At 48.2% G+C, this 12,026-nt stretch overlaps 1 protein-coding gene across 7 annotated transcripts in view; it reads right to left on the reverse strand.

Annotated features, from left to right (window-relative positions):
• IFT172 (intraflagellar transport 172) overlaps positions 1-12,026 on the reverse strand; it is a 553,694-nt gene that overhangs the window by 231,295 nt on the left and 310,373 nt on the right. The window lies entirely within an intron of this gene.

Below are 12,026 nucleotides of genomic sequence, written 5' to 3' on the forward strand. Positions count from 1 at the left end.
CCATATACATCATCCTGTACTGACCCTGCTCCTTCTCCTCCATATATATCATCTTGTACTGGCCCTGCTCCTTCTCTTCCATATATATCATCCTGTACTGGCCTGCTCCTTCTCTTCCATATATATCATCCTGTAACGGCCCTGCTCCTTCTCTTTCATATATATCATCCTGTACCGGCCCTGCTCCTTCTCCTCCATATATATCATCCTGTACTGGCCCTGCTCCTTCTCCTCTATATATATCATCCTGTACTGGCCCTGCTCCTTCTCCTCTATATATATCATCCTGTACTGGCCCTGCTCCTTCTCCTCTATATATATCATCCTGTACTGGCCCTGCTCCTTCTCTTCCATATACATCATCCTGTACTGGTCCTGCTCCTTCTCTTCCATATACATCATCCTGTACTGGCCCTGCTCCTTCTCTTCCATATACATCATCCTGTACTGGCCCTGCTCCTTCTCTTCCATATAGATCATCCTGTACTGGCCCTGCTCCTTCTCTTCCATATACATCATCCTGTACTGGCCTTGCTCCTTCTCTTCCATATACATCATCCTGTACTGGCCCTGCTCCTTCTCCTCCATATATATCATCCTGTACTGGCCCTGCTCCTTCTCTTCCATATATATCATCCTGTACTGGCCCTGCTCCTTCTCTTCCATATACATCATCCTGTACTGACCCTGCTCCTTCTCCTCCATATATATCATCTTGTACTGGCCCTGCTCCTTCTCTTCCATATATATCATCCTGTACTGGCCCTGCTCCTTCTCTTCCATATATATCATCCTGTACTGGTCCTGCTCCTTCTCTTCCATATACATCATCCTGTACTGACCCTGCTCCTTCTCCTCCATATATATCATCCTGTACTGGCCCTGCTCCTTCTCTTCCATATATATCATCCTGTACTGGCCCTGCTCCTTCTCTTCCATATACATCATCCTGTACTGGCCCTGCTCCTTCTCTCCCATATATATCATCCTGTACTGGCCCTGCTCCTTCTCCTCCATATACATCATCCTGTACTGGCCCTGCTCCTTCTCCTCCATCTATATCATCCTGTACTGGCCCTGCTCCTTCTCTTCCATATATATCATCCTGTACTGGCCCTGCTCCTTCTCCTCCATATACATCATCCTGTACTGGCCCTGCTCCTTCTCTTCCATATACATCATCCTGTACTGGCCCTGCTCCTTCTCTTCCATATATATCATCCTGTACTGTCCCTGCTCCTTCTCCTCCATATATATCATCCTGTACTGGCCCTGCTCCTTCTCCTCCATATACATCATCCTGTACTGGCCCTGCTCCTTCTCTTCCATATACATCATCCTGTACTGGCCCTGCTCCTTCTCTGCCATATATATCATCCTGTACTGGCCCTGCTCCTTCTCTTCCATATACATCATCCTGTACTGGCCCTGCTCCTTCTCTGCCATATATATCATCCTGTACTGGCCCTGCTCCTTCTCTTCCATATACATCATCCTGTACTGGCCCTGCTCCTTCTCCTCCATATACATCATCCTGTACTGGCCCTGCTCCTTCTCCTTCATATATATCATCCTGTACCGGCCCTGCTCCTTCTCTTCCATATATATCATCCTGTACTGGCCCTGCTCCTTCTCCTCCATATACATCATCCTGTACTGGCCCTGCTACATCTCCTCCATATATATCATCCTGTACTGGCCCTGCTCCTTTCTCTTCCATATATATCATCCTGTACTGGCCCTGCTCCTTCTCTTCCATTTACATCATCCTGTACTGGCCTTGCTCCTTCTCTTCCATATACATCATCCTGTACTGACCCTGCTCCTTCTCTTCCATATATATCATCCTGTACTGGCCCTGCTCCTTCTCTTCCATATATATCATCCTGTACTGGCCCTGCTCCTTCTCTTCCATATACATCATCCTGTACTGGCCCTGCTCCTTCTCTTCCATATACATCATCCTGTACTGACCCTGCTCCTTCTCTTCCATATATATCATCCTGTACTGGCCCTGCTCCTTCTCTTCCATATACATCATCCTGTACTGGCCCTGCTCCTTCTCTTCCATATACATCATCCTGTACTGGCCCTGCTCCTTCTCTTCCATTTACATCATCCTGTACTGGCCCTGCTCCTTCTCTTCCATATACATCATCCTGTACTGGCCCTGCTCCTTCTCCTCCATATACATCATCCTGTACTGGCCCTGCTCCTTCTCTTCCATATAGATCATCCTGTACTGGCCCTGCTCCTTCTCTTCCATATAGATCATCCTGTACTGGCCCTGCTCCTTCTCTTATATATACATCATCCTGTACTGGTCCTGCTCCTTCTCTTCCATATATATCAACCTGTACTGGCCCTGCTCCTTCTCTTCCATATACATCATCCTGTACTGGCCCTGCTCCTTCTCCTCCATATATATCATCCTGTACTGGCCCTGCTCCTTCTCCTCCATATATATCATCCTGTACTGGCCCTGCTCCTTCTCCTCCATATATATCATCCTGTACTGGCCCATCTCCTTCTCTTCCATATACATCATCCTGTACTGACCCTGCTCCTTCTCTTCCATATATATCATCCTGTACTGGCACTGCTCCTTCTCTTCCATTTACATCATCCTGTACTGGCCTTGCTCCTTTCTCTTCCATATATATCATCCTGTACTGGCCCTGCTCCTTCTCTTCCATATATATCATCCTGTACTGGCCCTGCTCCTTCTCTTCCATATACATCATCCTGTACTGGCCCTGCTCCTTCTCTTCAATATACATCATCCTGTACTGGCCCTGCTCCTTCTCTTCCATATACATCATCCTGTACTGGCCCTGCTCCTTCTCTTCCATATACATCATCCTGTACTGGCCCTGCTCCTTCTCCTCCATATATATCATCCTGTACCAGCCCTGCTCCTTCTCTTCCATATACATCATCCTGTACTGGCCTTGCTCCTTTCTCTTCCATATACATCATCCTGTACTGGCCCTGCTCCTTCTCCTCCATATATATCATCCTGTACTGGCCCTGCTCCTTCTCCTCCATATACATCATCCTGTACTGGCCCTGCTCCTTCTCTTCCATATACATCATCCTGTACTGGCCCTGCTCCTTCTCTTCCATATACATCATCCTGTACTGGCCCTGCTCCTTCTCTTCCATATACATCATCCTGTACTGGCCCTGCTCCTTCTCTTCCATATACATCATCCTGTACTGGCCCTGCTCCTTCTCCTCCATATACATCATCCTGTACTGGCCCTGCTCCTTCTCCTCCATATACATCATCCTGTACTGGCCCTGCTCCTTCTCCTCTATATACATCATCCTGTACCGGCCCTGCTCCTTCTCTTCCATATACATCATCCTGTACCGGCCCTGCTCCTTCTCTTCCATATACATCATCCTGTACCGGCCCTGCTCCTTCTCCTCCATATATATCATTCTGTACTGGCCCTGCTCCTTCTCTTCCATATACATCATCCTGTACTGGCCCTGCTCCTTCTCTTCCATATATATCATCCTGTACTGGCCCTGCTCCTTCTCTTCCATATATATCATCCTGTACTGGCCCTGCTCCTTCTCTTCCATATACATCATCCTGTACTGGCCCTGCTCCTTCTCTTCCATATATATCATCCTGTACTGGCCCTGCTCCTTCTCTTCCATACATATCATCCTGTACTGGCCCTGCTCCTTCTCTTCCATATACATCATCCTGTACTGGTCCTGCTCCTTCTCTTCCATATACATCATCCTGTACTGGCCCTGCTCCTTCTCCTCCATATACATCATCCTGTACTGGCCCTGCTCCTTCTCTTCCATATACATCATCCTGTACTGGCCCTGCTCCTTCTCCTCCATATACATCATCCTGTACTGGCCCTGCTCCTTCTCCTCCATATATATTATCCTGTACTGGCCCTGCTCCTTCTCCTCCATATACATCATCCTGTACTGGCCCTGCTCCTTCTCCTCCATATACATCATCCTGTACTGGCCCTGCTCCTTCTCTTCCATATACATCATCCTGTACTGGCCCTGCTCCTTCTCCTCCATATACATCATCCTGTACTGGCCCTGCTCCTTCTCTTCCATATACATCATCCTGTACTGGCCCTGCTCCTTCTCTTCCACATATATCATCCTGTACTGACCCTGCTCCTTCTCTTCCATATATATCATCCTGTACCGGCCCTGCTCCTTCTCTTCCATATACATCATCCTGTACTGGCCCTGCTCCTTCTCTTCAATATACATCATCCTGTACTGGCCCTGCTCCTTCTCTTCCATATACATCATCCTGTACTGCTCCTGCTCCTTCTCCTCCATATACATCATCCTGTACTGGCCCTGCTCCTTCTCTTCCATATACATCATCCTGTACTGGCCCTGCTCCTTCTCTTCCATATACATCATCCTGTACTGGCCCTGCTCCTTCTCTTCCATATACATCATCCTGTACTGGCCCTGCTCCTTCTCCTCCATATACATCATCCTGTACTGGCCCTGCTCCTTCTCCTCCATATACATCATCCTGTACTGGCCCTGCTCCTTCTCCTCCATATACATCATCCTGTACCGGCCCTGCTCCTTCTCTTCCATATACATCATCCTGTACCGGCCCTGCTCCTTCTCTTCCATATACATCATCCTGTACCGGCCCTGCTCCTTCTCTTCCATATACATCATCCTGTACCGGCCCTGCTCCTTCTCCTCCATATATATCATTCTGTACCGGCCCTGCTCCTTCTCTTCCATATACATCATCCTGTACTGGCCCTGCTCCTTCTCCTCCATATATATCATCCTGTACTGGCCCTGCTCCTTCTCTTCCATATACATCATCCTGTACTGGCCCTGCTCCTTCTCTACCATATATATCATCCTGTACTGACCCTGCTCCTTCTCTTCCATATATATCATCCTGTACTGGCCCTGCTCCTTCTCTTCCATATATATCATCCTGTACTGGCCCTGCTCCTTCTCTTCCATATACATCATCCTGTACTGGCCCTGCTCCTTCTCTTCCATATACATCATCCTGTACTGACCCTGCTCCTTCTCTTCCATATACATCATCCTGTACTGGCCCTGCTCCTTCTCTTCCATATACATCATCCTGTACTGGCCCTGCTCCTTCTCTTCCATATACATCATCCTGTACTGGCCCTGCTCCTTCTCTTCCATTTACATCATCCTGTACTGGCCCTGCTCCTTCTCTTCCATATACATCATCCTGTACTGGCCCTGCTCCTTCTCCTCCATATACATCATCCTGTACTGGCCCTGCTCCTTCTCTTCCATATAGATCATCCTGTACTGGCCCTGCTCCTTCTCTTCCATATAGATCATCCTGTACTGGCTCTGCTCCTTCTCTTATATATACATCATCCTGTACTGGTCCTGCTCCTTCTCTTCCATATATATCATCCTGTACTGGCCCTGCTCCTTCTCTTCCATATACATCATCCTGTACTGGCCCTGCTCCTTCTCCTCCATATATATCATCCTGTACTGGCCCTGCTCCTTCTCCTCCATATATATCATCCTGTACTGGCCCTGCTCCTTCTCCTCCATATATATCATCCTGTACTGGCCCATCTCCTTCTCTTCCATATACATCATCCTGTACTGACCCTGCTCCTTCTCTTCCATATATATCATCCTGTACTGGCACTGCTCCTTCTCTTCCATTTACATCATCCTGTACTGGCCTTGCTCCTTTCTCTTCCATATACATCATCCTGTACTGACCCTGCTCCTTCTCTTCCATATAGATCATCCTGTACTGGCCCTGCTCCTTCTCTTCCATATACATCATCCTGTACTGGCCCTGCTCCTTCTCTTCCATATATATCATCCTGTACTGGCCCTGCTCCTTCTCTTCCATATACATCATCCTGTACTGGTCCTGCTCCTTCTCTTCCATATACATCATCCTGTACTGGCCCTGCTCCGTCTCCTCCATATATATCATCCTGTACTGGCCCTGCTCCTTCTCTTCCATATACATCATCCTGTACTGGCCCTGCTCCTTCTCCTCCATATATATCATCCTGTACTGGCCCTGCTCCTTCTCTTCCATTTACATCATCCTGTACTGGCCCTGCTCCTTCTCTTCCATATACATCATCCTGTACTGGCCCTGCTCCTTCTCTTCCATATATATCATTCTGTACTGGCCCTGCTCCTTCTCTTCCATATATATCATCCTGTACTGGCCCTGCTCCTTCTCCTCCATATACATCATCCTGTACTGGCCCTGCTCCTTCTCTTCCATATACATCATCCTGTACTGGCCCTGCTCCTTCTCTTCCATATACATCATCCTGTACTGGCCCTGCTCCTTCTCTTCCATATACATCATCCTGTACTGGCCCTGCTCCTTCTCTTCCATATATATCATCCTGTACTGGCCCTGCTCCTTCTCTTCCATATATATCATCCTGTACTGGCCCTGCTCCTTCTCTTCCATATACATCATCCTGTACTGGCCCTGCTCCTTCTCTTCCATATACATCATCCTGTACCGGCCCTGCTCCTTCTCCTCCATATATATCATTCTGTACCGGCCCTGCTCCTTCTCTTCCATATACATCATCCTGTACTGGCCCTGCTCCTTCTCCTCCATATATATCATCCTGTACTGGCCCTGCTCCTTCTCTTCCATATACATCATCCTGTACTGGCCCTGCTCCTTCTCTTCCATATATATCATCCTGTACTGGCCCTGCTCCTTCTCTTCCATATATATCATCCTGTACTGGCCCTGCTCCTTCTCTTCCATATACATCATCCTGTACTGGCCCTGCTCCTTCTCTTCCATATATATCATCCTGTACTGGCCCTGCTCCTTCTCTTCCATACATATCATCCTGTACTGGCCCTGCTCCTTCTCTTCCATATACATCATCCTGTACTGGTCCTGCTCCTTCTCTTCCATATACATCATCCTGTACTGGCCCTGCTCCTTCTCCTCCATATACATCATCCTGTACTGGCCCTGCTCCTTCTCTTCCATATACATCATCCTGTACTGGCCCTGCTCCTTCTCCTCCATATACATCATCCTGTACTGGCCCTGCTCCTTCTCCTCCATATATATTATCCTGTACTGGCCCTGCTCCTTCTCCTCCATATACATCATCCTGTACTGGCCCTGCTCCTTCTCCTCCATATACATCATCCTGTACTGGCCCTGCTCCTTCTCCTCCATATACATCATCCTGTACTGGCCCTGCTCCTTCTCTTCCATATACATCAACCTGTACTGGCCCTGCTCCTTCTCCTCCATATATATCATCCTGTACTGGCCCTGCTCCTTCTCCTCCATATACATCATCCTGTACTGGCCCTGCTCCTCCATATACATCATCCTGTACTGGCCCTGCTCCTTCTCTTCCATATACATCATCCTGTACTGGCCCTGCTCCTTCCCCTCCATATACATCATCCTGTACTGGCCCTGCTCCTTCTCTTCCATATACATCATCCTGTACTGGCCCTGCTCCTTCTCTTCCATATATATCATCCTGTACTGACCCTGCTCCTTCTCTTCCATATATATCATCCTGTACTGGCCCTGCTCCTTCTCTTCCATATACATCATCCTGTACTGGCCCTGCTCCTTCTCTTCCATATACATCATCCTGTACCGGCCCTGCTCCTTCTCCTCCATATATATCATTCTGTACCGGCCCTGCTCCTTCTCTTCCATATACATCATCCTGTACTGGCCCTGCTCCTTCTCCTCCATATATATCATCCTGTACTGGCCCTGCTCCTTCTCTTCCATATACATCATCCTGTACTGGCCCTGCTCCTTCTCCTCCATATACATCATCCTGTACTGGCCCTGCTCCTTCTCCTCCATATACATCATCCTGTACTGGCCCTGCTCCTTCTCTTCCATATACATCAACCTGTACTGGCCCTGCTCCTTCTCCTCCATATATATCATCCTGTACCGGCCCTGCTCCTTCTCTTCCATATACATCATCCTGTACCGGCCCTGCTCCTTCTCCTCCATATATATCATCCTGTACCGGCCCTGCTCCTTCTCTTCCATATACATCATCCTGTACTGGCCCTGCTCCTTCTCCTTCATTTATATCATCCTGTACTGGCCCTGCTCCTTCTCTTCCATATACATCATCCTGTACTGGTCCTGCTCCTTCTCTTCCATATACATCATCCTGTACTGGCCCTGCTCCTTCTCTTCCATATATATCATCCTGTATTGGCCCTGCTCCTTCTCTTCCATTTACATCATCCTGTACTGGCCTTGCTCATTCTCTTCCATATACATCATCCTGTACTGACCCTGCTCCTTCTCTTCCATATATATCATCCTGTACTGGCCCTGCTCCTTCTCTTCCATATACATCATCCTGTACTGGCCCTGCTCCTTCTCTTCAATATACATCATCCTGTACTGGCCCTGCTCCTTCTCTTCCATATACATCATCCTGTACTGGCCTTGCTCCTTCTCTTCCATATACATCATCCTGTACTGACCCTGCTCCTTCTCTTCCATATATATCATCCTGTACCGGCCCTGCTCCTTCTCTTCCATATACATCATCCTGTACCGGCCCTGCTCCTTCTCTTCAATATACATCATCCTGTACTGGCCCTGCTCCTTCTCTTCCATATACATCATCCTGTACTGGTCCTGCTCCTTCTCTTCCATATACATCATCCTGTACTGGCCCTGCTCCTTCTCCTCCATATACATCATCCTGTACTGGTCCTGCTCCTTCTCTTCTATATATATCATCCTGTACTGGCCCTGCTCCTTCTCTTCCATATACATCATCCTGTACTGGCCCTGCTCCTTCTCTTCCATATACATCATCCTGTACTGGCCCTGCTCCTTCTCTTCCATATATATCATCCTGTACTGGCCCTGCTCCTTCTCTTCCATATACATCATCCTGTACTGGTCCTGCTCCTTCTCTTCCATATACATCATCCTGTACTGGCCCTGCTCCGTCTCCTCCATATATATCATCCTGTACTGGCCCTGCTCCTTCTCTTCCATATACATCATCCTGTACTGGCCCTGCTCCTTCTCCTCCATATATATCATCCTGTACTGGCCCTGCTCCTTCTCTTCCATTTACATCATCCTGTACTGGCCCTGCTCCTTCTCTTCCATATACATCATCCTGTACTGGCCCTGCTCCTTCTCTTCCATATATATCATTCTGTACTGGCCCTGCTCCTTCTCTTCCATATATATCATCCTGTACTGGCCCTGCTCCTTCTCCTCCATATACATCATCCTGTACTGGCCCTGCTCCTTCTCTTCCATATACATCATCCTGTACTGGCCCTGCTCCTTCTCTTCCATATACATCATCCTGTACTGGCCCTGCTCCTTCTCTTCCATATACATCATCCTGTACTGGCCCTGCTCCTTCTCTTCCATATATATCATCCTGTACTGGCCATGCTCCTTCTCTTCCATATATATCATCCTGTACTGGCCCTCCTCCTTCTCTTCCATATACATCATCCTGTACCGGCCCTGCTGCTTCTCTTCCATATATATCATCCTGTACTGGCCCTGCTCCTTCTCTTCCATATATATCATCCTGTACTGGCCCTGCTCCTTCTCCTCCATATACATCATCCTGTACTGGCCCTGCTCCTTCTCCTCCATATATATCATCCTGTACTGACCCTGCTCCTTCTCTTCCATATACATCATCCTGTACTGGCCCTGCTCCTTCTCCTCCATATACATCATCCTGTACTGGCCCTGCTCCTACTCCTCCATATACATCATCCTGTACTGATCCTGCTCATTCTCTTCCATATACATCATCCTGTACTGGCCCTGCTCCTTCTCTTCCATATACATCATCCTGTACTGGCCCTGCTCCTTCTCCTCCATATATATCATCCTGTACTGACCCTGCTCATTCTCTTCCATATACATCATCCTGTACTGGCCCTGCTCCTTCTCTTCCATATACATCATCCTGTACTGGCCCTGCTCCTTCTCTTCCATATATATCATCCTGTACTGGCCCTGCTCCTTCTCTTCCATATACATCATCCTGTACTGGCCCTGCTCCTTCTCTTCCATATATATCATCCTGTACTGGCCCTGCTCCTTCTCTTCCATATACATCATCCTGTACTGGCCCTGCTCCTTCTCTTCTATATATATCATCCTGTACTGGCCCTGCTCCTTCTCCTCCATATACATCATCCTGTACTGGCCCTGCTCCTTCTCTTCCATATACATCATCCTGTACTGGCCCTGCTCCTTCTCCTCCATATACATCATCCTGTACTGGCCCTGCTCCTTCTCTTCCATATACATCATCCTGTACTGGCCCTGCTCCTTCTCTTCCATATATATCATCCTGTACTGGCCCTGCTTCTTCTCTTCCATATACATCATCCTGTACTGGCCCTGCTCCTTCTCTTCCATATATATCATCCTGTACTGGCCCTGCTCCTTCTCTTCCATATACATCATCCTGTACTGGCCCTGCTCCTTCTCTTCTATATATATCATCCTGTACTGGCCCTGCTCCTTCTCCTCCATATACATCATCCTGTACTGGCCCTGCTCCTTCTCTTCCATATACATCATCCTGTACTGGCCCTGCTCCTTCTCCTCCATATACATCATCCTGTACTGGCCCTGCTCCTTCTCCTCCATATACATCATCCTGTACCGGCCCTGCCCCTTCTCTTCCATATATATCATCCTGTACTGGTCCTGCTCCTTCTCTTCCATATACATCATCCTGTACTGGCCCTGCTCCTTCTCTTCCATATATATCATCCTGTACTGGCCCTGCTCCTTCTCTTCCATATACATCATCCTGTACTGGCCCTGCTCCTTCTCCTCCATATACATCATCCTGTACTGGCCCTGCTCCTTCTCTTCCATATACATCATCCTGTACTGGCCCTGCTCCTTCTCCTCCATATACATCATCCTGTACTGGCCCTGCTCCTTCTCCTCCATATACATCATCCTGTACCGGCCCTGCCCCTTCTCTTCCATATATATCATCCTGTACTGGTCCTGCTCCTTCTCTTCCATATACATCATCCTGTACTGGCCCTGCTCCTTCTCTTCCATATATATCATCCTGTACTGGCCCTGCTCCTTCTCTTCCATATACATCATCCTGTACTGGCCCTGCTCCTTCTCCTCCATATACATCATCCTGTACTGGCCCTGCTCCTTCTCTTCCATATACATCATCCTGTAGTGGCCCTGCTCCTTCTCTTCCATATACATCATCCTGTACTGGCCCTGCTCCTTCTCCTCCATATATATCATCCTGTACTGGTCCTGCTCCTTCTCTTCCATATACATCATCCTGTACTGGCCCTGCTCCTTCTCCTCCATATACATCATCCTGTACCGGCCCTGCCCCTTCTCTTCCATATATATCATCCTGTACTGGTCCTGCTCCTTCTCTTCCATATACATCATCCTGTACTGGCCCTGCTCCTTCTCTTCCATATATATCATCCTGTACTGGCCCTGCTCCTTCTCTTCCATATACATCATCCTGTACTGGCCCTGCTCCTTCTCCTCCATATACATCATCCTGTACTGGCCCTGCTCATTCTCTTCCATATACATCATCCTGTACTGGCCCTGCTCCTTCTCCTCCATATACATCATCCTGTACTGGCCCTGCTCCTTCTCCTCCATATACATCATCCTGTACCGGCCCTGCCCCTTCTCTTCCATATATATCATCCTGTACTGGTCCTGCTCCTTCTCTTCCATATACATCATCCTGTACTGGCCCTGCTCCTTCTCTTCCATATATATCATCCTGTACTGGCCCTGCTCCTTCTCTTCCATATACATCATCCTGTACTGGCCCTGCTCCTTCTCCTCCATATACATCATCCTGTACTGGCCCTGCTCCTTCTCTTCCATATACATCATCCTGTAGTGGCCCTGCTCCTTCTCTTCCATATACATCATCCTGTACTGGCCCTGCTCCTTCTCCTCCATATATATCATCCTG

The sequence above is a fragment of the Pseudophryne corroboree genome, chromosome 4 (assembly GCF_028390025.1).
Source record: "Pseudophryne corroboree isolate aPseCor3 chromosome 4, aPseCor3.hap2, whole genome shotgun sequence".
NCBI lineage: Eukaryota > Metazoa > Chordata > Amphibia > Anura > Myobatrachidae > Pseudophryne > Pseudophryne corroboree.